Here is a 27,273-nt window from a genome sequence, read left to right as displayed (position 1 = left end):
TCTCCCACAATTCTCATTAATGCCACAGCCCTTTCTACCTTCTGATGCTTTGCTAGTCACAGTTTTACCTGGACTGCAATAGTTTTGTCTTTGCTGATGCCACTCAACCACCTCCTTTCATCCTACATTTTAGCTAATGCAGCAGCCCCCTTTTGGTATCAACACCTATATTAGTTACAATTACTTTTGGGGGCGTGTGTCAGTGGCTTAAATGATGCATAAATTTATTTCTCCCCCTGCAAAAGAGTTTTGAGGGAGGCAGTCTAGAGCTGGTATAAAAGCTCTGCAGTGTCATTAGTGTGTCGGGATCTTCTCGCTTTCCCCTTCACTTGCCTGGAGTGAGGAGGGCATTGACCATAGGGTTCAAAATTGATGCTGGAATTCCAGCCATCACATCTGTTTTTCATACACCAAGATAGAGAAAGGGAGAGAAGAAGTGTGTACCCTTTCTCTTTCATTGAGACTTTCTGGGCATTCATGCTGCATTTTAAACGAGTGGTCAAGATTTAGAGATGTAGCTTCAAGAGAGGCTGGGAAATACGGTCTTTTAGCTGGGTAAGACTTATCAGGCCATTTATCAAGGTTCTGTTACTAAAGCAAAGGGGAGAGTGAGTATTGGGTAGGAAACTAACCTCTGTCGCTAGTAAGTGTATATAAGTCACAGGGTAAATAGTTTCACATGCCTTAAGGGGGCTTCAGGTAGATTTCAGTGTGAATTCAGTGGGGAGAGGTGGCCTCCAGCTACATAAGCAGTGGAAGTCTTTTGAAAAGAGATAGCCCTTGAACTCATTCTTAGAGTAGGAGAAACGTAGGACAGTCAAGCTGGAGAGCCCAAGGCACTTAGTTTCAGGATCTGGCAAGTGTGGGATGCATGCAGAAATTTTGTGCTCCAGTGCCTTGTTTGCCGAGCCCTGATCCCAGCCGTAGACCAGGATAAAAGCACAGTAAGGAGACTGGTGGTAAGCAAGGGTGGGATGTTGGCCTCGCTAACAGAAGGCTGCTCCCACATGCCAGGAAGAAAGCATTGTAGGCCAGTTCCACATGACTGTCTGGCAATCCTTCAACCGAAGAGTTTTGTTGTGAACTAGCAGAATTATTTCTTAGGGACCATACACCAAAGACAAATTCTATTCATTTTGTCACGGTCATTCTGAGATTCCGAGTAGTGTCATGATTAGAGCCACATCAGATCCTGACGAGAGGAAGCATTCAAGACACTTGCTGTGATGTTAATATAACCAACATGGCCTGTAGAGCCACACACGATGAGGATTGTGGGAAGGTCCCAGCATTCTCCCTGTGTGGGCCTGTGGAGCCCTCGCTCGCACCAGTTAGCAGGAGTGACACTTCTTTTTCCCACCTGACTGGGGAGGGAGGACGCAGGGCAAGTGTGGTGTTCTGAGTTACTCTAATCTGAGCTTAGCTTGGCTCAGTTGCATTGGGTATGAAAACAAGTGATTACAAAAGCCTGTAATAAATAAGGTAAGTTGGGAAATGTGAGAAGTTGGTTATGCTGCATGGTTACAATATCATGAAAGCAGTAAATGCCACGTCACCTCTTTCCTAAGCCCTGTAATTGAGAAATCGGAGATCTAGGCTTCGAATTCTTGTAACCACGCAGTTCAGATCCTGATTCTCCTTCCAATAACAGACAAAGATATTGGAAACTCCATACATTAGTTGATCCACCTGTGGCTTCCTGGTAAAGGGGTGGGGTGGGGGGTTGGTTACAGAAAACAAATGAAAAGTAATGGATGTCATTTTTTGACGTACTTCCTAGATGCCAGCCTCTTGCCATATATTATCTCATAAAGCTCTTTGTTCTTACCTCTAATTATAGATAGAAGAAATGGAAGTTTATAGAGATGTTAATTTTCTTGTTCAGTCATCATCTTGCTTCTGTTGGAAAATGTTCTCAGAGGGTAACTCACTTCCTCTTAAAAGTAACATCTTTGGGCAACTTTGAGAACAGGAGAGTTATTTTTTACATTTGATCTAAAAGTTAATTCCTTATAACTTCTGCTTACTGGTCCTAATTCTATCCCTACCACTAAGGGCCTTAAAATATGCAAAAATAACTATCATGTTTGCGGGATTTTCTTGTCTCCTGATTAAAAATTCAAATTCTTTATGAGGTCTGATTTCGAACTTCTTCCTCACTGGGCTTGCTGTTCTTTGAATATGTTCCAGTTTATCTATAAGCTTTAAAGACCCGAAGACAGTAATCCACCTGTGGATTTCTAAATGCATATGCAAAAGGGAATGGTCACCTCCCCCATTCTAGATAATATGCTTCTATTAAGGAAGCTAGGGTTTTATTATATTTTTAGGATGTCAGGGAGGGGACATTAATATTTTATAGTTGATTTCCACTAAATACACTTCTGACAAAATCCAGAATTCTTTTTTTTTTTATATTGACTTTTGCTCCACCTTTTTACCTCTGTACTTGATCTCTGCAGTCGGTTTTTTTTGTATGCAAACACAAACCTTACATTTGTCGCCGTGAAATAACATTTTATTAAGTTCAGTCTGCTGCTCCAGGTGCTTAAGATCTTTCTGAAGGTTGATCTTGCCATCCATTGTACTCACTGTTATTTCTAGCTTCATTTCATCAGTTGACTTGAAAGCCTGCCTTCTGTGTCTTCTAAACAAGGACAACTGATACACAGGGCAGAGATCTGACCGGTTATCGGCACTGCCCTCCGGCTGACATCGACCCAGCACTAGGAAATCACTCCCCAGCACCCACCACTCAGGCAATCCAGTCTTCTTGTATTCCTTTTTGTATCCAGATCCGTATATATAATGTTTCCCCTTCAGCAATGCCATAAAGTCTTTCATCACTTAATGTTGTTCTCAAGGTCCAATTCCGACCCCTCCATGAAGCCTGCTCTGACCCACTGTGATGATTCTCCCATCTTGAATTACCTGTGCCAAGTTTGACTCTTCATATCCAGCCTCTAGTGATTTTCTGTGAACGTAAACTCCATCTTTACCTCCGTCCCAGGAAAGCAAAAGCATGTTATTTATTACCCTGTAGCACCTGGTTAATACAGGGCCAGACTGGGAGAAGTGTTCAGTTGTTACTTGCTTTTGATTCATTAAGACAGCACTTCTCAATCGCAGATGGTTTTGTCCCCCTCCTTCTCTCTCCCCAGGGAACATTCAGCAACGTCTGGAGACATTTTCTGGTTGTCCCGCCTGGGGAAGGTGCCACCGGCAACCAGTGGGTAGAAGCCAGGGAAGCTGCTGAACATCGTAAGAGGCCCTGGACAGCCCCCCACACCAAAGAAAGAATTACCCAAAATGTCACTAGTGCTGATGTTGAGTAACCCTGTATTAGACAAAACATTTTTTTTAAAGGGAATTTTTAAAGGCTGCTCCATCTGCCTGTTAATAGGTAGACTTTGGTGGCAGGTAACATGTTTGCTGACCCTTCCTAGAATGAATGCTGCCTCCATTTAGTCACCTCTGGAGCTCAGGCCGGGGCAGTTGGTCCTGCTTATATTACTGAAAACAGATGATTGTGGGTGAGTTAGCAGGTGTCACTACGGGCATAATGAAACTGATCTCACAAGCTACGCCTAAAAACTAGTTTTATTTGTTTCTGGCTATACCCTGTTTAAATATCTAGGTTTTGCTTCCATTTATGTATGTGTTGGAATGAGATAATAACAGCTTTCCCCCAGCTATTTCATAAGAATATTTTGAAGAAAAAATAGATAATGTAGGTGAGAAGGTTTGAACCATCTGTATGGGAACATTACTATTAAGGCATTATGATGATAATTAGTGGTGGTGATCTGGGGTACGGGGGAACAAAGTGTTTTATATATAGTGTGTTGTACTCCAAAGAAAAGAACTAATTAAGGCAAACATGTTGTTCTGGTTCTAACTCATATTTCTGTGGCTGGGGTTGATCTCCTAAACTATAAATATGCCTTCTGACTACGACCTTGGGATACCCTACTGGATCCTCTCTCCCCGACCCGTGGAGTGTGGCCAGGCCAAAAATAGTAGATGAGGAACAATAAGAACATGTTTGCCAATCTTAGTATGCACGGAGGGTTTTTATTATTATTTAAAATTAAAACCGTGCTGGATGTAGAAGGTCACCTCTTGATGCACTCAGTTTGTTTCCGTGTTGTGTCACGTAGCTCAGGAGGATTTTTCACCACACACAGGAGTTAAAGGACTTCTGAGTGGTGACAGTATGGCTGGTCCCAAGCATGTGTCCCTTTGGCATGCAGTCTCTAGTCTCCACGACGCCTGCCCGCCTCACCTACTATTTGTCTGTGACTCCGTGGCTGCTGTGTGGTTGGCATCCGCCCCCACACTGGCATGCCAAAGGAGTGAATGAACAATGGGATACCCTGGCACTGACGGGTGTTTTAATAACTGTGGAAAATGAGGAATTTACAGATGCATGATTCAAGCTCCCACTTCAAAGGTCTTCAACCGAAATCCTCCTGAAATTAGAAGCAATACTACTGAACACAATGCAACCTTTTGCATGGCTGCCCAATGTTACTATAAATCTGTGTGTGCAGTGTTTGGGAAAGTTACATGACTGTGAAACGGATGCCCTGCTTTCATCTGGAATTTATGTGTAATGTTCAGTAGGTAGGTCCTGCCTGGGAAATATGAGGTATGTGATGGGAAGCAATTTGCCTTTCACAGGCAGCCAAGACTCTACGTGGGCCTGGGCTCTCAGACCAGAGGCTCACCCAGCAGCCCTCCATGGTTAGATCTTCCCACGTCTGAACTGCCTTCGCTCGGAGGGGAGAACATGCTCTCCCACCTGGACCTGGTCTGAAACTCCACTGGGAAGGAGGTGAAGTAAGTCATCTCTGTCTCACTCTTGTCTCAGTACACCCCCACTTCTTGCTCCTTCTCAGTAGAAAGTCCGAACGCTCATGATGTTCTTAGTGTGAGCCATTTCTCCCACAATGGCTCCGGATTCAGGCCTCTCGTCCTGGGCCAAGGCTGGCTCCACACCCACTCTTTTTCCTTTCATGAATAATGACTACCACTCACCCAATGCTTAGCGTGAGCCACATGACACAAGTGCTTATTAAACCTCACTCACCTGCGAGGTAACTATTTTTTATCCCTATTTTGCACATAAGAGAACAGCCTCAAAAAGCATAATAACTTGCCCAAGGTCACACAAACAGTAGAAATCCTCACTCCGGTCCAAAGCCCAAACTCATATATGAGATGAAATTTCTCTTGCTTCTCACCTTAAAATTTAATTGTGACCTTACTCATTCTTTCAGATTAGTAGCAACACAACTCTTTAACTCAAAGCTGTTTCACGAATAGCGTTTCTATCTCAGCAGGGTCTTAGACACGTTGCCTGAATGCAAGGCCGGTTGTTACTGTTAGATTTTCCCACACTGTGATAAATGTTGAGGGGAGGGTGGAGCCTTTTGACTCTACCAAAAATGCCACCCAAATGGAGAAGGCTGTGGTTGGTTAGCCTGATTCATTCATGGTAGAGTTATGTAGCTATTACTGCTAGACAAGAGAAGTCCTGGACAGTGTTCTTATGGGTACTGTTGATGTTTGTCTTGATAAATCTCATTTCACTGCCCCGATTTCAAGGCTGGTATCAGCTGATGTCTCCTTCTAAAACGCGAAAATCTTTAATTCAGGTTGATGTCAATGTTTTCTAGATATTTCCTTTACAAGGTGTCTCTCTGAGGCAGACACTGACTGTAACTATTAGCAGTAGCCACCAGGCCTTGTGCTATATTATTTTTATCAGCTTATCCTCACCAGAAAACATTTGAGAAATGTATGCAATTTTAATTTTGAAGGAATTAAATGAAGAAACTGAAATATTTTAAGTGATTTTTTGAAGACTCATTGCTTAGTGACTTTACATTAACAAGGCAATTGAGGCAATGTTAGGAGTTTAGTTATGGCTGGTGTGACATACAATTCATTACGTTTTTACTAGCTCCAAAATTATAAACTGGATGGTTATGCGTGGTTGACTGTGGTGGAGATTAATGATAGTTCAGTTAAGGATCAAAGAAAAATCATTTTCCCAGTTCTCTACCTATTCACATTGTTTCAAAAAAAAAAAAAATCCTTCCTCGTTTTCCCTCTTTTTTCTCTCCCAGAGTAAGTGCAAGCCAAGAAACCCTTGGAGTGTGACTTCAGGGCCACATGATACCACACGTCATCAATTGCTATTTCTGAATCTCCTTTGGTGATGGAGCACTCTTACTGGCAGGCTGAATCAGGGGAGGGGAGTCTAGAGCATGGGAGAAGCTAATAATATTTTATCAAGTTGATACAAATCTTCTTAAAACTCATTTACTTTTTGCCTTTCTTCCTCTATATTGAAAATATTCTCAGACTATGTATTTCTTCATGAGTTTTTGCTTTGATAACAATATCTTTGTTCTTCTTCATTCTAAGTATTTTTAAAACTTCCAATATAGTTTCTTCTGTGTCCTGTGAATTATTCGGGGGGGTGTGTGAATTTCCAATCACATGGATTTTTAATTTGTTTATTTTTGTGTTTATCTTGATCATAGTGTGGTCTGAGAATAAGGCCTATAGGTACTGATCCTCTGAAATATGTTGGAACAAGTTGTATGACATAGTTTTTGGTTGTGTTTCAGAAAAATATTTATTCTTTAATGGTTTGGTCCAGAGTTCTAGATCTGCCTATTAATTCAAGCTCATTGATTTTGTTGTTGAAATCAATTTTTTAAAAAAAATTTCTGTTTGATTTGTCAATAAATGAGATAGGTATGTTGAAAGCTCTTACTGCAATGATAGACATGTTTTGAAATTTATTTTTACTTTATTTTATTTTGTATATACAAATATAGAATTATTATACCATACTGGTTAACTTAATGTTTTAAGAACTTATTATTTAATAAAGACTCTCTTTATCTTCAACAGTGCTTTCTGCTTTAAAGTCTGCTATTTTGTCATATGTAAATTTCAAGGCCTCAGTTGTTATTTTGTTAGTATTTGTCTATACAGCTTTTCTTTTTTTTTGCCTTTAACCTGCGCATGTATGTGTGTCTATTTTACAGATGAATCTCTTGTGAAGAACATATATCTTTAAAGAAATAACAATCAATCTTTGTCTTTCTGCTGGATAGTTCAGTTCATTTACATTTATTGTGATTTTGGATATATTTTGACTTATTTCTACCATCTTATTTTAACTTAACAATTTGTCTTGTTTGTCACTTATTTCTATTCTTTTTAAAAAATTTTTCCTTCCTTCCTTTCTTCCTTCCTTCCTTCCTTCCTTCCTTCCTTCCTTTCTTTCTTTTTCTTTCTTTCTTTCTTTCTTTCTTTCTTTCTTTCTTTCTTTCTTTCTTTCTTTCTTTCTTTCTTTCTTTCTTTCTTTCTCTCTTCCTTCCTTCCTTCCTTCCTTCCTTCCTTTCTTCTTTCTTTCTTTCTTTCTTTCTTTCTTTCTTTCTTTCTTTCTTTCTTTCTTTCTTTCTTTCTTCTTTCTTTCTTTCTTTCTTTCTTTCTTTCTTTCTTTCTTTCTTTCTTTCTTTCTTTCTTTCTTTCTTTCTTTCTTCCTTCCTTCCTTCCTTCCTTCCTTCCTTCCTTCCTTCCTTCCTTCCTTCCTTCCTTCCCTCCCTCCCTCCCTCCCTCCTTCCTTCCTTCCTTCCTTTCTTTCTTTCTTTCTTTCTTCTTCCTTTCTCTCTTTCTTTCTTTCTCTTGAGATTTTATTTATTTATTTGACCAAGAGATAGAGCCAGAGAACAGAGACTGCAAGGAATGGGAAATGGAGAGGGAGAAGCAGGCTCCCCGCCAAGCAGGGAGCCCAACGTGGGGCTCAATCCCAGGACCCTGGGATCATGATCTGAGCTAAAGGCAGATGCTTAACGAAATGAGCCACCCAGGAGCGCTTATTTCTTTTTTTTTAAATCATGATAAGTGTATTCTTTAATCCCCATCCCCTATTGCCCCCATGCCTCCACACACCTCCTCTCTAATAACCATCAGTTTGTTCTCTATTTTTTTTTTAAGATTTTATTTATTTATTTGACAGAGAGATAGCGAGAGAGGGAACACAAACAGGGGGAGTGGGAGAGGGAGAAACAGGCTTCCTGCCAAGCAGGGAGCCTGATGCGGAACTCAATCCCAGGACCCTGGGGTCATGACCTGAGCCGAAGGCAGACGCTTAATGACTGAGCCACCCAGGCGCCCCTGTTCTCTATTGTTAAGAGTCTGTTTCTTGGTTTGTCTCTCTCTCTCTCTCTTTTTTTCCCCTTTGTTTGTTTTGTTTCTTAAATTCTACATAAAAGTGAGAGCATATGTATTTGTCTTTCTCTGACTGACTTAATTTGCTTAACATTATACTTTTTAGCTCTATCCATGTTGGTGCAAATGTCAAGAATTCATTCTTTTTTATGGCTGAATAATATTCCATTGTATAATACACCACATCTTCTTTATCCATTCATCTATCTATGGACACTTCAGCTCTTTCCATAGTTTGACTATTGTAAATAATGCTGCTATAAACATAGGGATGCATGTGTCCCTTTGAATTAATATTTTTGTACTTTTTGGGTAAATACCCAGTGGTGTGATTCCTGAATCATAGGGTAGTTCTATTTTTACTTTTTTTAAGGAACCTCCATACTGGTTTCCACAATAGCTGCACCAGTTTGCATTCCCACCAATGGTACACGAGGGTTCCTTTTTCTCCACATCCTCCCCAAAACTTGCTGTTTCTTGTGTTTTTGATTTTAGCCATTCTGACAGGTATGAGGTGATATCTCATTGTAGTTTTGATTTGCATTTCCCTGATGATGAGTGATGTTGAACATCTTTTCATGTATCTGTTGGCCATCTGTATGTCTTTGGAGAAATGTCTGTTCATGTCTTCTGCCCATTTTTAATTGGATTATTTGTTTTTAGGGTATTGAGTTGTATCAGTTCTTTATATTTTTGGATATTAACCCTTCATAGAATATGTCATTTGCAAATATCTTCTCCCATTCCATGGGTTGCCTTTTAGTTTTATTGATTGTTTCCTTCACTGCAGAAATTTGTTATTTTGATGTAATCCCAATAGTTTATTTTTGCTTTTTTCCCCCTTGCCTTAGGAGACATATCTAGAGAAATGTTGCTAAGGCCAATATCAGAGATTATTGCCTGTTCTCTCTTCAAGGATTTTTTATGGTGTCAGGTCTCACATTTAGGTCTTTAATCCATTTTTAGTTTACTTTTGTGTATGGTTTAAGAAAGTGGTCCAGTTTCATTCTTTTGCATGTGGTGCTCCAGTTTTCCCAACACCATTTGTTGAAGAGACTCTTTTCCATTATATATTCATTCCTCCTTTGTCAAAGATTAATTGACTATGTGTGGGTTTATTTCTGGGTTTTCTGTTCTATTTCATTGATCTATGTGTCTGTTTTTATGCAAGTACTGTACTGTTTTAATTACCAATGATTTGTAATATAACTTGAAATCTGAAATTGTGATATCCCCAGTTTTGTTTTTCTTTGTGAAGATTGCTTTGGCTATTCGAGGTCTTTTGTGGATCCCTGGAAATTTTAGGATTGTTTGTTCCATTTCTATTCTTTAGTGATAATACTTGAAAATTTTCTGTCTTTTCAGAAGATATAATCTTTACATATTAACAAGGCATAATATGCCACTCTATTCATACAGCCAAAGCACAGTTGTGAATCTAACAACAAAAATATGAAGAAGCCTGAGTCCTGACTCCCATTACTGCCAAAATATATCAATCATTTGTTGGTAATAATTATCTGATGGTTGAAAAAACTCCTAAACTTTTGCTTTTATATGGTTTTTGTCTTGAGATATGCTTGGTAAGTAGTGAAAACATATAACTTTTCTTCACAAACTGATTTAATAATAATTTCCCTTTCTTCTCTTATTCTTTTTCCTGTCTGTGCTCTCTCCCCCTATCTGGATTTGTCTCTGGCTATCTGGTTTCTAGAGCTCCTGGGCCTTGTGTGCCAAGCCTGCAGCCCTCCCTTCAGTTCTCTACTTTAACCTTTACCAATCGTCTTGCCAGCAGTGACGTGGCAGCTCACAGCCACTCACAACTCACTGGGTCTAGCAACTACCATGAAGAAACAAGTATACTTTTGTGTTAGAGGTATTTAATAAAAAAAAAAGAAATAAAGCTCAGCCTTAGTTGGTGGTGGAAGGTCAGAGAGACAGGGAAATTTTTAAGTTCACAGAACTTTTCTTAAACAGTCAAAGAGACCAGTATCAATACCGTTTTATTTGTTTGTTTTGCCACGTCTCCCTGTACTCTTTGATTCCCTGTTTATTTACCTGGTTTTCACATCCCATCAGTTACCCCGTCTAAAGAATTGTGTTGCAGCTTGTTCAAGAGCTTATTCTGTTCAGTGACGTTATAAGATAGCTCAAATTTTCCATTGCTCAAGAGAAACATTTTTGAAAAGCCACTGTGAGAATTAAAAATTGAAGTTGTGGATGGACAGGAGCCATGGGAAAAGAGACTTCTTTTTAGATATCCCTTGTAGTCTTCAGAGTTTTTAAAAAAAGATCAGCACCAAACTTAAAAATACCATCAAGTGTTTCTTTTTAAATTAATAGTCTCATAAGATGATATTGTCCTCCCTTGGTAAACTTTGGTGCCAGTGCTCCACATGATCTGTGCAGACTTTTTACCTGTCATTGGCTTTTCTCATCTGTCAGCTGGTGTGTGTTCAAGAAATGTAAACTGACATTTTATGTGCTTCTACGCAGATTATTATAAGGGGAGTAAATTTGCTGGGGAAAAATCCAATGGGGATGACTACTGATCTTCCTTATGGTGAATAGTTTATGGATTTTGGAACTATCTCCAGTTACTCCATTGGTTTTTGCTGGTTTGGGAACTCAAAGCCATTGGAGATTTTTTATTTTATTTTTTAAAAATAGTTTGAGGAGATAAAGATCCAAATTAAATATCCACAACAGGTGCTCGTCTGCAAATGTGTGCGTGCATTGACACGTAGTTGTGCGAATGTGCAGCGTTTGCCAGCTTGGTAATTGCGAGTGGAATTTGGGCATTAGCTCTGGAAAGCACAACCCACAATTTTTTTTTTCCCTCAGCCAAACAAAAGCATCCAAAACTGTATGTTTTCTATGTGAGCAGTAATCATCCAGAAATGAGCACCAAGAAATGAATAGTTCCATGTGAGATAAATGTGTTTCCTCCTCTCAAGTGCCTCTTTCAAATGCCAGTCTTTATAAAAATATATCACACACCTTGCAACCTTCCATTGTGGAATATATTAGATAGAGTATAATCTCATCCAGATGGGTAGGGTCATTATTAGAAAACTCTGTTATTTTTTAGTGCAAGGATACAGGATGCTGTGGGGTTATTGAGTTATATGGAGATGTAAGCCCCACAGCCTATAGTTTTTAAGTTTTTCTTATCTGCTGTCCATTCCTTTTCTCTTTCTGTCTAATAGTAAAACTGACATTCCTATTTTTAATTCCTGCCCTGTTAGCCATCCTTGACATTTATTGTTCAGATTGACAAATCATTGGTTATTACCGAAGCTGGGCAATGTCTACACAATGCTTGCTGTAGTCGCTCTACGTGGGAAATGTTTGAACAGTCCCAAGGTGGTTTGGCTAAGACAAAGGAGAAATCAAACTTCAGGTGAGGGCTTGTGGCAGGTTGCACTTCCCAAAGATGGCTGCCAACAATCTTCCATACCACATCTGCTTCTCCACTGTGACCTTGACTTCCACTGAGAGGTGGGGTTGATATATCTTACTCCCTTCTGTCTGGGTAGTTTGTGATGAGCACGGCAGAAGTGAAACTATATGTCTTCTAAGACTAAATCATAGAAGATAATGCATTTTTTTTTTGTCTTGTCACTCACTTATGGAGTCTTGGTCTGAAGACTTGTAGTCAGAGGTCTGACTTCTGTTCTGTGAAGAAGCCCAAGTCACATAAAGAAGCCACGTGAAGGTAATGCAGTTGTCAGCCCCAAATGAGGTCCCAGCTGACTAGCGTCCACCTCCAGGCATGTGAGAGACTGTGACGCACACCTCCAAATGATTCCAGGCTTCATCTGCTGCATCCTTCTCCTGACTCCTGCTCCCCCCAGCTGTTGAGTCTTCCTAGCTGAGGCCTGAAGCATCGTGGAGTAAGCAGAGACAAACAATTCTTGTTGTGCCTTTTCCAAATTCCTGAACTACAGAATCTAGAGTGGTTTGTTATACAGAACAAAGCCCTAGGGGTTCTGGCATAAGTGGAGATTAAGAATTTAAGTGCCCAGTCTTTGCCAAAAACACTGTGTGGGGTAGTCATTAAGATGTTGAGCTCTGGAGCTGGACAGGTCTGGATTCAAACCCTGGCTCCATCAACTGTAACACCCTAGGCAAGGTGCAATTCTTAGCCTCTTCGAGCTCCAATTGCCTCATTTATAAAAAGGGGACAATACTAGTATCCCACCATGGGGCTTTATGATAATGAGATATTTGATATAAAGCATTTAGCAAAGTGAATAGCACAGAATAAATGTAACTTTTGGCCATATTTTTTTGGGGGGGGGTGTGTGTGAAATGTTTGAATTCTCAAAGACTCCTGTTAGTGCTTCCTGATTCTCAACTGTGATCCAAGTAATTGAGCTTTCCAGATAAATTAAGATCTACTCTACTGATATTAAGATTGGCAATGTTATTTTCATAACTCAAAACTTGGAGAGAAGATAGCAGAATATGTACCCCAAAGCAGATGTTGCTAGGGTATAAGTTTGAGGCGGGCAGACACCATGTCTCTCTTTTTCATCATCCTATCTCCAGAGGAAGCACATTGAACACACAGACAATACTCAATAAATACTGTTTGTATGAATCTCCGTAAAATCCTTCTTGTGTAGCCTTTGGATTACACAAAAGATAGAATTACCTCATCATCTGCTTATTTTCAGAATTATCAAAAATAAGGAAGAATTTTCTGAAAAAAAAATTTACCCAGAGACCTAAAATTTTAATATATATTACAACTATTTTTCGATGTCTTAATTTTATTTAGGGCCATTAGAAGCACACAAAATACTAAGATAATCCACTTTTCATATTTGTAGATGCAAGATATTTTCTCCATATTCTTAGAATATTAGGATGGGTATTAAACAATTTGTTAAGTATTTAGCCCTATGCATTTTTTTTGCATAAATTCTTACAGTTTTGGCTTTTATGATTCAGAGGCCAGACTGATAATGTTGAGGCAGTTCTGTGATTTAAATTAATTGTAACCTTAAACTTGCCTCGTAATTGTAATCAGACTAGGCAAAAGCTTGATTTTCTTGTAACAACATACAGTTAATTAATTAGAGTGAAAATTATGAACTATAGCAAGGGATTTCACTATAGTCTTGCAACTCAATTTTTTTTCTCTTTTAAGTTTTTATTTCAATTCCAGTTAGTTAACATACAGTGTAATATTAATTTCAGATGTAGAATTTAGTGATTCATCACTTAAATACAGTACCCAGTGCTCATCACAACAAATGCCCCCCCTTAACCCATCACCCATTTAAAACATTTCTCTGCTCGCCTCCCCTCCATTAATCCTCAGTTTGTTCTCTGTAGTTAAAAGTCTGTTTCCTGGTTTGCCTCGCTCTCTTTTTTTTCCCCCCATATGTTCATCTGTTTTGTTTCTTAAATTCCACATATGAGTGAAATCTTATGGTATTTGTCTTTCTCTGACTTATTTCACTTAGCATAATAATCTCTAGCTCCATCCATGTCATTGCAAATGGCAAGATTTCATTCTTTTTTATGGTTGAGTAATATTCCAGTGTCTGTATATGTGTGTGTGTGTGTGTGTGTGTGTGTGTGTGTGTGTGTGTGTGCGCGCGCGCACATACAACAACTTCTTTATCCATTCAACAGTTGATGGACATTTGGGCTGTTTCCATAATTTGGCTATTGTTGATAGTGTTACTATAAACATCGGTGCATGTCTCCTTTTTTTTTAAGATTTTATTTATTTGAGAGAGAGAGACACAGTGAGAGAGGGAACACAAGCAAGGAGAGTGGGAAAGGGAGAAGCAGGCTTCCCGCAGAGCGGGGAGCCTGATGCGGGGCTCGATCCCAGGACCCTGGGATCATGACCTGAGCCGAAGGCAGACGCTTAACGACTGAGCCACCCAGGCGCCCCCTGCATGTATTCTTTTGAATCAGTATTTTTGTGTCCTTTGGGCAAATAGTAGTGTAATTATTCTTGTCTTCAGCCCATTTTTACCTGGGTAAAATTTGTTTTTTGGGTGTTCAGTTTTATAAGTTTTTAAATATATTTTGGATAGTAACCCTTTATCAGATATGTCATTTGCAAATATCTTCTCCCATTCTGTAGGTTGCCTTTTAGTTTTGTTGATTGTTTCCTTCACTGTGCAGAAGCTTTTTATTTTGATGAAGTTCCAATAATTTATTTTTGCTTCTGTTTCCTTTGCCTCAGGAGACATATCTAGCAAGAAGTTGCTATGGCCAATGTCAGAGAGGTTACTGCCTATGTTCCCCTCTAGGATTTTGATGGTTTCCTGTCTCACATTTAGGTCTTTCATCCATTTTGAATTTGTTTTTTTTGTATGGTATAAGAAAGTGGTCCAGTTTTATCTCACAACTCAATTTTAATGGAAACACTAGATTCTGATTTTTGTTAAATGAAATAGAACATAAGTTTCTTTCTGGGAGTTAGATAACCTTGAGAGCTTTAGTATTTTATTGATGACTAGTATAGAACCTATAATAGCAAATTCTGCTCTCTAAGGTCTAAAGTTATTGTGTTATCCATATAGGTTAGGTTATGCTATGGTGACAAACAATAAAAAATTTCTTTGTCACACCAAGTCCACTTTAGGTTCAGGTGACTCACCAGATGGTGGCCCAGCCTTACAGGTCCTTTGATCTCAGGGTACCTGAATCTCAGTATTTGTGTCCAGGATCCCCACAGCTGGGGAAAAGAGTACAGAGAATCTCATCTTGACTCAAGATTCTTCTGCTCAGACGTGATGCATGTCACTCCCACTTCACAATTCATTGACCACAACAAGTCGAACGGTCATGTTCAATTTCACCATGGGGGAAAGTCATTCTCCTAAATGTCCAGATAGGAACAGAATGGGAAACCTTGGTGAGTTCTAGGAATGTTCCAGGAAGTGATGTAAGGGTTGTAAGAATCTGGTTCAACATCTTTTTTTTTTTTTAGGCAAAACCCTTTTTTCTGCTCCATCTGATGAACACTGCATTGAGTATAAATGGAATCTTCCTTCTGTGATGTAATCAGTACACATTAAAGTACAATAAAATATGGCACAATTTACCACAGTGGGTTTTGGTAGGACAAGGTTCTGTCTTAGATTCTTTCCAAGGGGTGTGGGTACTTAGTTCTAAACTGCCAGAGGGACTTCGGTACAGTACTGCCTTGCTGAGAAGGTTGTTCTGAGGCTGGACCTAGAAGATGATACCATAGTGAGGCTCTCATTTAATTATCTTCCTCTGGTGTGGGACCCTGAGATAAGACACACAGTTTGAAAAGCAATCACAAGCTGCTACAGTAGAATATCATTACATTTCATATAGTTACTAGGTGGATTTAAATATCCACCTCTTTATTTCTAAGAACCAGCGTGACACCACCTCTGTCCCCTACTAGTCCTTGCCCTATTGTCAACTAAAAGAATATATACACATAGTGAAGGTCTGATAAGATCCAGTAAGCAAGATGTGCTAGACATAATCTTTTTTTCCCCTCTAACCAACCAGGGTACATTATGCATTTGCTGCTTTTAAGGCTAGATAGGATTTTCTGTCATGATTTTTTATTGCTGCATATGGGTTCCTGGCTTGTGCAAGGAAAGTGTAAATAATTTGAATGTGTTGGCACTTTCTCTAATGACCTTTGGCCATGATGAACTAAGAAGACCTTGTTCCAGCATGTTGGTGGTACACTCTTGGACCAACTTTTTTTTTTTAAGATTTATTTATTTATTTGAGAGAGAGAGAGAGAGAGAGAGCACATGAGTGGGGGGAGGGGCAGAGGGAGAGACTGAGAGAGAGAGAGAGAGAGAGAGAGAATCTCAAGTAGACTCCCTGCTGAGCATGGAGCCTGACTTGGGGCTTGATCTCACAACCCCAAGATCATGACCTGAGCTGAAATCAAGAGGCAGAGGCTTAACGGACTGAACCACCCAGGTGCCCCTTGGACCAGCTTTTTAACTGAAATGCATCATGGTGAACTGTGGATAAAGAGATGTCAAACGTGTACTGCCCTGTGTGTTTCTTCCATGCCACAAAAGAATCCCTAAGTGTAGCTAATAAATGAACTCTTCTGGTACACTGTCTTTGTCCTCTTAACACAGGATTTACCTGGGGAGCACCCATGGGGCCCAGGGTGGGGCTGGTTCTGTGTTGAAAGTCTGTGAAAGTGGTTCTGCAATGTGCCTTTCACAGTAAGTGCCAGCCATTTAAGCAGCAATCTGAATCAGAAAACGCACTTGAGGTTTGCCGCTTGTCCGCATTTTCCATTATTTTTTTATTACCACATATGCAATTTTTATTCCTAACCACATTTCGATAGTTTGTCGCCTTTTCAACAAAAACAGGGCAGTACATTAAAGAATGTTGTCTTGCAATAGGAATAAGAATAATATCCATTTATCAGGTACCCATACAGGATATTGGTGTCAATATTTTAAAAAGGAGCATCAGTCCCCTGGCCCGAGGGCATTAGAGCATCCACTCTACTGGAGTGATAGCCCCTATTAGGAAAGGGAAACAAAAGAAGTCATATTGCAGGGAAGAAGAGTTGATCTTTGCAGCTAACGAGAAAGACGTAATTGGATTTTTAATTTTATTTTGTAACTGGATTTTTTTCTCTATATTATTCTCCCTTGTGATTTTATCCCCAATATATTTTCCTCCATATATTGTCATATACAATGCCACGCATGTAGTCACATTTATTCCTTCCTTCATGTAACAATCACATATTGATTCCCTACTATGTGACAAGAAAAAGCTAGGTATTGGGGATAAAGAAATGTGATTTTAAAATACTTGCTGTCAACCGGGGGGAGATAATTAGATTAGGAATTAGAGCACTAGGGTAAGAATAGGAACAAGGTGATACGGGACCAGCTAGAAGGGCCAGTGTAAGTATCTGGGGTGGGGGGAGGGAGAAGGATCATCCCGGCTTTCTGAGTGTGAAGGGTAGGGATAAGTAGATCAAAGGGGAACGACAGCTCCAGGCAGAGGGAAGAGTCCAGAGACATTAATTACCCGAAAGGCTCAGGGAGTGGCAAGAGTCCTGGAAAGGTAGCGCTTCAGGGGAGGGAGGGATGCGGCAGAACGGAGGATGATGGAGCTCTAGAAGCCTCCTCCTAACTCAGGACTTTGGTTCACATCAAGGAGTTTGGACTTCATCCTGTAGGCGGTGGGAGCCACTGCGTAACTGGAAACAGGGAGGGCTATGATCTGACTTCCGCGTTAGAAAGATGAGTCTAGAGGCAGAGCACAGTTTTAATTAGAGGCTGCCAGGCTCCCAGCCTGAGGTGATGGCCGGAGGGGCAGTGGGCATGGCAAGAAGAGGAGGGACACTGAGGGCAATCCACCCTGCAAAAGGAAGAGAGCTTGTTAAGTGATTGGATGCGGAGAGTTAAGGAGCAGAATCAGTGATGATTTCCGCATTTCCGGTTTGTGTTACTGGCATGAAGCAAGATAAGAAATACTGGAAATGAGCATGTTTGAAGGGAACGTGAGCTTGAGATGCCTAAACATTGAAAAGGATATGTCCACTAATGCAATAGTATTGGCTAGTGTTTATTGAAAGCCCAGTATGTGCCAACTATTGTTGTAAATTGTATATTTTCGCTGATGCGATCCTCACAACCACCCAACTAGCGATGGTTAGTTTATTTCATCAGATCTAACGAGCCATCAATTATAAGACACATCTTGATATCTAAGATATTAAATGTCCTTTCTAGAATTGATAAAAATAGGGTATTACTCCCATCTTATAGATGAAGACGCTGCTGAAGCAGAGAGATTAAGTAATTCATGCAAGGTAATATAGTTAGGTCACAGAAGAGCTGGGATTTGACGTTAAGCAGCCTGGCTCCGGAAACTGTTCATTTAATCACTGAGCTATGTCACTGCTTGGTACCTGTGGATCTCAGGAAAGAGTGAGCTGGCGTGGAGATTGAGTTCTGAGTGGCATCAGGAAAAAAGTATCTTATGGCAAAGGTGGGGCTGGTATGTACGGTACACGATTCACAAATTTGTGATAAAATAATGAATATTAAAATGGAAATAACATTGCTAATTATAACCGAAGCTTCTTTTGATACAGTAACACTTTTTTTTTTTAAAGATTTTATTTGTCAGAGAGAGAGAGAGAGAACACAAGCAGGAGGAGCGGCAGGCAGAGGGAGAAGCAGGCTCCCCGCTGAGCAAGGAGCTCTGCGTGGGACTGGATCCCAGGACCCTGGGATCATGACCTGAGGCAGACGCTTGACCGACTGAGCCACCCAGGCATCCCTGATACAGTAACACTTCTTAGAACATCAGAGTACACTTATTTTAGGCTAATGTCCTACAAGAGAAACAAGATGCAATGTCAACAGAGCCGCGTATCAGAATGGCCCACAGAAAAATTGGAGGTTTTCAGAGAGGAGGCTGTGGCACAGTTGATTTTCTTGACCCATCAGCCCCGAACTTCCCTGAGCACACTGCCATTTCCTCGCTACATTTGTTGCTACAGCAGCTGAGAGGTGGAGCAGGAGGGAAACTTCCTTGAGATGATCCCCGGGCAAATGTGCAAAACCAAGGTTGAGGATTTTCACGTTAAGCTCACGGTATCTGCAATCCCAGGAACCATTACATTTCTTACCTGTAGGCAGGTGTGTACTTGGCCACTTGCCTTTACTTATTAGGAAGACAATGTCACTTGGCACAGTGAGTCACTCTTTGGATGCAATCCTTCTGACTCAGTAGCAGCAAATTTGTTTTGCAGGCACAGTTTTTTTCCCTTCTTCTCTCCCACCCTTCTTCTGTCCTCCATTTCCGCCCGGGATTATCAGCTCCCAGTGGGGGAAGCAAGAAGGGTGAACATATAGGTTGTGAAAGACAGAGACTCAGTTGACAGAATTACAAGGGAAATGGGAAAGAAAGATTTGGAGCCCACTTCTCAGGTCAAGAGGATAACGAGAGATCCGCTCGAGGAGGTGGAGGAGGAGGGTTGCAGGAAAGCAGGGTCTCTGGGGCCTCCCCAGGATCAGGTGCAGATAGGTATAATTTGCCTTTGAAAAGAAGACAGTGGTGTACTCCCGGAAAGAGGACTGCTTTGGGAGCCAGCCTTCCGGATGGGGTAACCCAAACAGTTGCACGTGTTTGTAAATGCTTTTTGTCCCACCTGTTGATAGTGTAATGACAATAAACAGAGCAAATGAAGAAGCCACTTCGGCAAGGAATGGGTTTCCCTGAGAAGAAACCCTGTGTTTTGCAGCATTCTAAACTTCGGATTTGCTGCGTTTTGGCTTCCGAAGAAATGAATGGTTTCTTTAATTGGTTGTGGTTATTTAATCCCACTCTAGTTAAACCATTCTCACCAAATTTTTTTTTTAACTCCAAAAAATTGCGTATTTGTTTAAAGAAGGGTACTTGGATAGGAAAGAATTCTATTTATAGCTCTTTGGCATAATACAACCTCACTGGCAAAATACAACCATCTCTGTATTTTAACTTTTTATTTATTTTCTACTATAACCTCTCTATCAGCCCAACAATCCATATTAAGTAATCAGATCAGCTAGGTGATAAACTGTCTTATGTAAATCTTTTGAAAAGGAGGTGGCTTATAAATACATTCCAAGATAAATACAAAATAGTGAAAGCACCAAAGTCTTCTCTGAGAGGGTGAAAACAATTGCTTCGGTAGGGAAAAGTTTGGCAAAGACAAGATCTGAGACTTGGAGGAAAAGTTTAATAAGTCTCTGAAAGGTGGAAGTGGGTGATAGACTGACTCTCTTGTCTGCTGGGTGCCTCTGTAGGTGGAACCCAGGCAAGGCTTGGGACAGCGACTGTTCGGAAACTACATTCTGCAGCTGCTAATGGGGACTGTGAAGTGGTTTCCTCTGCAGGAGGAAGGTTTCTGTTTATCTCATTTAATGACAAGCCCAGAGTAGGCAAGCTGATCTGTTATATGGCAGCTCCCTCATGTCATCAGGGGCTAGGCTCTCTACTCGTTCTCAGACTTATGAAATGGTTGTCAGAGCTCCAGCAATCATATCCATGACTCAGGTAGAAAACAAGAGGAGGGAGGGAATGAGCAAGGGAGATCTGCTAGTTGAGATGGTCCCCTTTAAAGAGTTTTTCCTGAAGCCCTACTTACTAACATGCCTATCTTCGAAGGGCCTAAGGAAGGTAGCTTTCTGACACAAGCACCTGCTTCCCTCCCCCAGTCGTTCTGCTAATAAGGAAATGCGGGAGACTGGTTATTGGGTAGAATCCGATAGTCACTGCTATAATGGCGTGGGAGGGGGAGCAATAGATTAACAGCATTGAAGGCAAACCACGCTTATTTTATTATTTTAGCTAGGGTCAAATTTTTCAGAAGCCGAAATGCAGATGTTGCCTTTTTGTTAATACAATTTAGCCCTGGACAATACATAGTCACTACTATAACATTTCACTACATCCTGGTATGGCTGAGCAATTGGGGTCAACAATTGCAGAAAATTTGGCACTGAAGAACTGAGTATTGATATTGACTGATCACACAATTATATAGGACTATACTTCCTGCAAGAAGGTTACTATTATTATTGTTGTTTGGAATGGAGTTTGAGGAAGTGAATGTGGAGCTGGTTCATTTTGTTTAAAGCTATTTTTCCAAGAGCTTATTTATGCCTCCTTGGATCCCCTATGATAGAGATGGAGTGGCCCCAGGGGTTCCAGAATAGAACTCTGTACTCACTAGAACTTTTCTAATTGATGTTGATGGTGTAATAAACAGCTTTGCAGTTGGTTTGGTATTTAGACTCTAAGGGACACACAAACCACTGATATCTGTCTTGCAGCCCTCTGTCCACCAACAGCCATGTATCTCTTCTCAGAAAATTCCTAGTGGTCAACATCTCCCTTACCACCAGCCAGCACACACTAATGGGATCTAAGTAGCAAGTTCACCTCTAAAAAGAAAAGGTTAAAACAACAAAAAACTTAACTCTAACAACAATTTTATAATTACATCAAATGAAGGTAAGTAGAAGTTGGTAATGTAGGTTCTACCATATTTGAAATGTTTATTTTGTCTTATAACTGGGATAACCTCATGGAAACAAAGAGTGGGTTTCATGATGGCAATTACTATATATGGCGATAGTAATCTAGAATATATCCCAGAACATTTGGCTGGATTGGGGATCACCAACTGACTCCAGAGAGCCTCTGTGCTTGGATTAGCTCCACTGGGCATGAAACAAGGCACGAAATGGACTGTTCTTTTCTTTTTCTAGAGAACTTCATACGAAGCTACACCCCCGTGTGAAAAATAGAAATGATTTTTGTTTTTAAATTGGAACCAACTGAACCAACTCAAAAAAAAAATGTGGAAGGAATAAATTCAAGTGTGTGAAAGCATAAGGAGGCAAAAGGAAATAATTCTATTATAATTATTTTTCAACAAGGGCTTACATCTGTTTCTAATTTATACAGATTATTGACACATCTGGATGTTTGGCCTTAGGAATTATAAGTTGCTGTGGTGGCATTTATTTTTTGAATCAACTCTTCAGACCACCCTGGAACTCAGGCAACTGGTTTGGAGAGGAGGTTGTGATATTTTTAAATAAAGTTACCTTCTGGCATTTCAAAACCAGTGCAAATGGGATTCTGTCATCTTGTGTTTTATAAATTGTGGTTTTGCATTTTTGACACCTGCAGGAAAAATAAGACCAAAGCCGAAGGCCTGATGGCTTGACAATGACAAATTATAATAGCCAGATAAAGCTATCAAGGGGACACTGGAGATGGGTGTAAGGTTAGCCATTTACATTAACCATGGAGGACCCTAGATTTCAGCAGAAGCCAAATAGTAACGGAGCAAATGACTGATGAAAATGTTTTAACATGGCCTGACAGAAGTATGCATTCTAACAAGGAAAATGGGATTGTTAAGAAGTAACGTTGATTAATACTTTACCTCTTGGACTGATTCCTTTTGTAATCAGGAGCTAACTTTTCTCCCTATGTGGTCTGATTGTAGCAATGTACTCCAAGGGTATGAATAATGGGAATCATGGAGCAGACCCTTAAGATTTTAGAAAACAAGAACATGATGAAACACTTATTTCATGGCAAATATTTCTTAAATGGAGTAGCATGATTTTATTAAAGGGAACAGAAGACCATACATCAAAATCCTAATGCAAATTGGCAAAAACAAAACAAAACCCTCTTACAGAGTTCTTTAGTCTAAAGGTACAATAGAGAGCATTAGGCATACGCCATGCTTTGATTAGTTTGAGGAAGAAGGTTCTGGAGCTCTCAGAGTAGTTTGGGTTCTTTGTTTTGCTGTCACAGCAAACTTTCGAATTCTCTCCTGTTGGAGATAAAGTTTCACTAGACAGGGTGATGTTTCACAGAGTGACATTAAAAAAAGGACATCTGGCTTTAGCATTCTTTGGAGGCAATTACTCTGTTCCATTTTAAAAGGAAATGGTCATACTTATAGAATATCTGATATATTCTAGAAACAAACTTATCAGTTGTGCTGACATTCCTGTGCCTTTATGTATCATTTTATTGAGTGTTCACAAAATGAGAACACCAAATGCATACCAATACCCAAGATAAATGATAAAATGTTCCCAAGCATCAACCTAAAGTCAATTGATGGTGTGTGATGGAGGTCTACTTCTCACGGCTGTTTTCGTAGAGATGGCACAGAAGGAATCAGAATCAGCAGACCCAAAGCCAAAGACCTCACCTTGCATGAGATAGCTATGCAGGTGGCAATGTTCCTATCTCCATTTCAGGACAGTCTTCTATTTTAAAAGGCTAATGGGTGTCCATTGGGATCAATTAATAGCCTCTGAGAATGGTTTCATTGCAACTCAGTAGGGCGGCACGGTAGTATTGTACAGTATTGACTTGAATGTTTTAAAAACCAGTATTGCTTCAGCATCATCTACAGTTCTGTCATTTTCAAGCCTCAGATCTCATGAATGTGTGATTCACAAAGCGAACTTGGACTATTTCTGGTTAATTTTGAGTGTCTCACTCTTGATTAAGCACAAATGGGCCTCTAATAGATGCTTTGACGTGGGAAGACAGGAGTGAACGTGAATACTGAGTTTTACAGATAACACCAGCATCTCATTAAGGGAAACTTTGCCTTTCTTCTAAGTAGGGTTGAAATCACTGCCCTGCTGCTACTGGAAATGATAATAGTAGGCTGGCTTGAGTTTTGATCTACCCTCCCCTTTCCCTGTCCACAGCAAGTGGCACAGGCTATCTGCCCAGAGCAGAGTTAGGAGGAAAGATTTTTTAGAAGTTTTTCGTGTTTTTAATAACAGACCTTTGGAATGCTCATGCACACCGACAGCTAAATGGTGAAGGGGGTCTGGTCAAGTGTCGAAGTGGTTCTCTTCCAGGTGGATCACTGGAATGGGCTGGGATGCCCAGAAGACAACCATTCCTTGTTGTACATCTAAGAGAATCCATTTCTCTCCTAACGAACTTTTCCTTGGCCTCTCTGGAAGCTGCAAATCAAAGGACAGGAAGGAGCAGAACCAGGAGAGAATTAGATGTAGAAAATGCCAGTTCAGAGAGAAAAGCAAAGCAAGAGTGAAGAAACAGAGAAGCAAAAATGCAGGTCGAGGCTGGACCCTGATCTTCAAGGTTCGATTTCTCTGGTGTGCTGCACCTCTAGACCCCATGCCTCCTGTCTTGCTTCTGACTGGAAGTAGGGAGCTGATGAAATATGTCTTGGGGCAAATGCATCGCATGCTTGAGGCCAGCCAGTCCCAGAATACCAAAGGTGGAAGGTGAGACTGGAGGTCAGGGGTCAAACTCCCTTTTCATAAGATGAGGAATCAGGCTCGGGAAGGTGAAGGGATGAGTGGAAATCTCTAAGCATGACCCAGAACAAACAAACATCTTTGACTGGTTTTCGGATCTTCGGAGGAAATAATTATTAAAAATATTCTGAACATGTAAAAAGCTGTCTCTTTGTATTTACCGAGTACTTCGGGTAAATTCCATACTGAACCTGATGCAGTGAAGAAAAGAAAATGATGGGCTGAACACATTTCACTGACAAATTCGATGCATATAAAACAGGTATTCAGTGGTATTATAAGCAGGATGAACACGGATGGCCACACTATGAAAGTGATAGAAGGAAAAGGAGCTTTCTCTCCAGGCTTCTAGGGCTAACGGGTTGGGTGGAATTCACACAGGAATCATGTCAAGCCTTTGCCTGTGATGAGAGTTGGGTCTGTCACATACCGATGGGAAAGGAATCCTCTGGATTTTTTGGTTTGTGGAGATGGGAGCATTTCTCCCTTCAGCCATTCCAGAGGGCCTATTGCTTAGTGGGAGTTGGAATCTTGAAGTGGTTTCTAATCATTACCTGAATCATCAGGAAGGACTCTTACTATTCTCTTTTCCTTCTTCCTTTTCTGTTTTTTCTTCATCATGTTGTGGCTCAAGGCTTTTTAGAAGATCTGCTCTGATTTCAGAACCTGTATACAATCTTTCTCAATGTTTGTTTTTCTCTTTTGACTGGTTGAATCACATTCATCTTTGATCTCTCACCAACCAGAAATTCCTATTCTTTTGACTCATTCATTTCCTTTACCAGGAAATATGGAAACGAACCTTTGTATTATCATGTCTAAACCTTATTACATGGTTTTCTGTTTTCTTTTCATTTAACCTTTAAGATGCTCTCAACTATGTTTTAGATTTATGTTTGTTTTAAAACTATTTCCAACAGAAAATGATATTTTATTTATTAATTGGTAAGACCTTTTATTCTGTATCATAACTTTAACCTTGTAGACCTAATAGCCTTTTATTTGTCTGGATTGAAGACTCAGTACTTTATAGTTATCTAGAAACCAATAATTCTTTACTTTTCTTTCTTTCTTTTTCTTTTTTAAAGATTTTGTTTATTTATTTGACAGAGAGAAAGCACAAGCAGGGGGGGTGGCAGGCAGAGGGAGAGGGAGAAGCAGGTTCCCCGCTGAGCAGGGAGCCCGATGCTGGGCGTGATCCCAGGGCCCCGGGATCATGACCTGAGCCCAGAAGAGACACTTAACCGAATGAGCCACCCAGGTGCCCCTCTTTACTTTTCTTTATAAACTTATTTTGTTATATAAACTCACACAACCATTTTTGATAATTTCTTTTTTCACTTAAAAAGTCTTTTGGACCACTGTGTTTCTTATAGTAACATTAATTTTGCATCATTACAGAAAATCTCTAAAGTCCAAATTGTGGACTTCTAAGCTTTGACCTTCAGTTTTCCTGATGAGACAATGTACATTCTGTATCTAAAGTGTCACTCCAGCCATGCCTGGTGGCTCAGTTGTGTTGAGCACCCTGCTCTTGGTCTGGCTCAGGTAGTGATCTCAAGGGTGGTGGGCTCCAGCCCCGAGTCAGTCTCTGTGCTCAGCAGGGAATCTGAAGATTCTCTCCCTCTGCTTGTCTATCTACTCACATGTTTTCTCTCTCTTTCTCTCCCGTCCCCCTCTCTCTAAAATAAAAAAGTAAATGAATCTTTAAAAAATAAAATAAAATATCAGGGCACCTGGGTGACTCAATCAGTTCAGCACCTGCCTTCAGCTCAGGTCATGATGGGGACCTGGGATCAAGTCCCATACCAGGTTCCCTCTTCCACGGGGAGCCTGCTTCACCCTCTGCCTCTGCCTCTCTCTCTCTCTCTCTCACTCTCTCTCTGTGTCTCTCATGAATAAATAAATAAAAATCTTAAAAAAAAATAAAAATGTCACTCTAGGTCAACCTGTCCTTTGAGATTCAGCTCCAGTCCATTGTCCCATGTATGGCGAGAAACCCCAGTCCTTCTGAATGTCTTAGGCCATCAGGAGACAGGGCACTTCCATTTCTCCTGGACTCTACTGGCCCTGGGTTCCTGCTTCTGCTGACTAGCTCAGTTCATGGCTAACCCACTGCCGCGTGTTGTTGCTATCACACACTCTGTACCCCAAAAGGACACTGTCCAGGTCCTCCTTCTGTACATTCCAAGGCTCTGTGTATAGCAGAGATTCACTGAAGTTTAGGGCAATGGAGTTGTTTAATTAATTAAAAGAAGTTTCAAGAATAGCATCATTAAAATTAAATATGTAGTATTGCAGTGCTCACAAATCTTTGGTCTTTGGGAACTTTTTACTCTTTACCTGTTTTAGCAGCTGCCTGGCTTGTGATCCTTCTCTCTTTACTCTCCATCTTCCCTCTGGTCACAGCTCCATCCCCTCAAGTCTTGTTTTTTCTTATCCTGAGAGTTTAATTATCTTGGTAAGTCCTGCCTTTCACCAGGGCAGCTCTTCAGGATCTCAGCTTACACCGAATGTTTCAGCTAGGTCTACTCACAACCAGAACATTTTCTTTCCCTATACAGAACTATGGCACCTGTTGTGAATCCTTCCTGGGCACACATCCCTCATCCCTCCTTCCAAATCTCATGACTTTAAACCAAAGAAAGCCCTACCTTCTTTGGAATAAACCTTTGGGTATTCTCGTTATTTCAAATGTCTTGTCTCATTTTATTTAAAAATATTTGTAATGGTCTACTTTGTCTTATATCAAAAAGTCTCAGGAGGAAATTTTGAAAGCTATATTGTTGTCAAATTTAATACAAGTGAATATAAGTGAGAGTGAAAATTGAACATGCATTATTTCAAAAGACTTTACCCCATTGTTGCATTAAACTGTGTTCCTTTTTTCCTCTCTAGTGACTCAAAGTTATATGTTCTATTCTATTTTTTATGGCTAGGGTCAACTTAAGGGGAAAAATGTGTATATAGATCTCTATATATAGATACATAGAGATAAACCTAGTTCTTTATCATCATCAAGAATGAAAAAGTATAGATTGTCCTTGGGCTAAATGAGAAATTTAACACACCTTTGCAATTCCCAGAAATTGTCGAAATAACCTGAAGTTTCAGTTCCAGATTATTATTATATATTATGCACTTTCAATTTCAAGAAGCCCCCTCATCTTTTCAAATG

General features: G+C 40.2%; 1 pseudogene; it reads right to left on the bottom strand.

Moving 5' to 3' along the window:
- Positions 1-2,844, bottom strand: part of LOC113920479 — a 75,334-nt pseudogene extending 72,490 nt beyond the window's left edge.
- Between the last annotated feature and the right edge of the window lie 24,429 nt (positions 2,845-27,273).

Source organism: Zalophus californianus, chromosome 3 (assembly GCF_009762305.2).
Source record: "Zalophus californianus isolate mZalCal1 chromosome 3, mZalCal1.pri.v2, whole genome shotgun sequence".
NCBI lineage: Eukaryota > Metazoa > Chordata > Mammalia > Carnivora > Otariidae > Zalophus > Zalophus californianus.
Note: the sequence above shows the minus strand (reverse complement) of the source record. Positions and strands in the feature narration are given on the sequence as shown.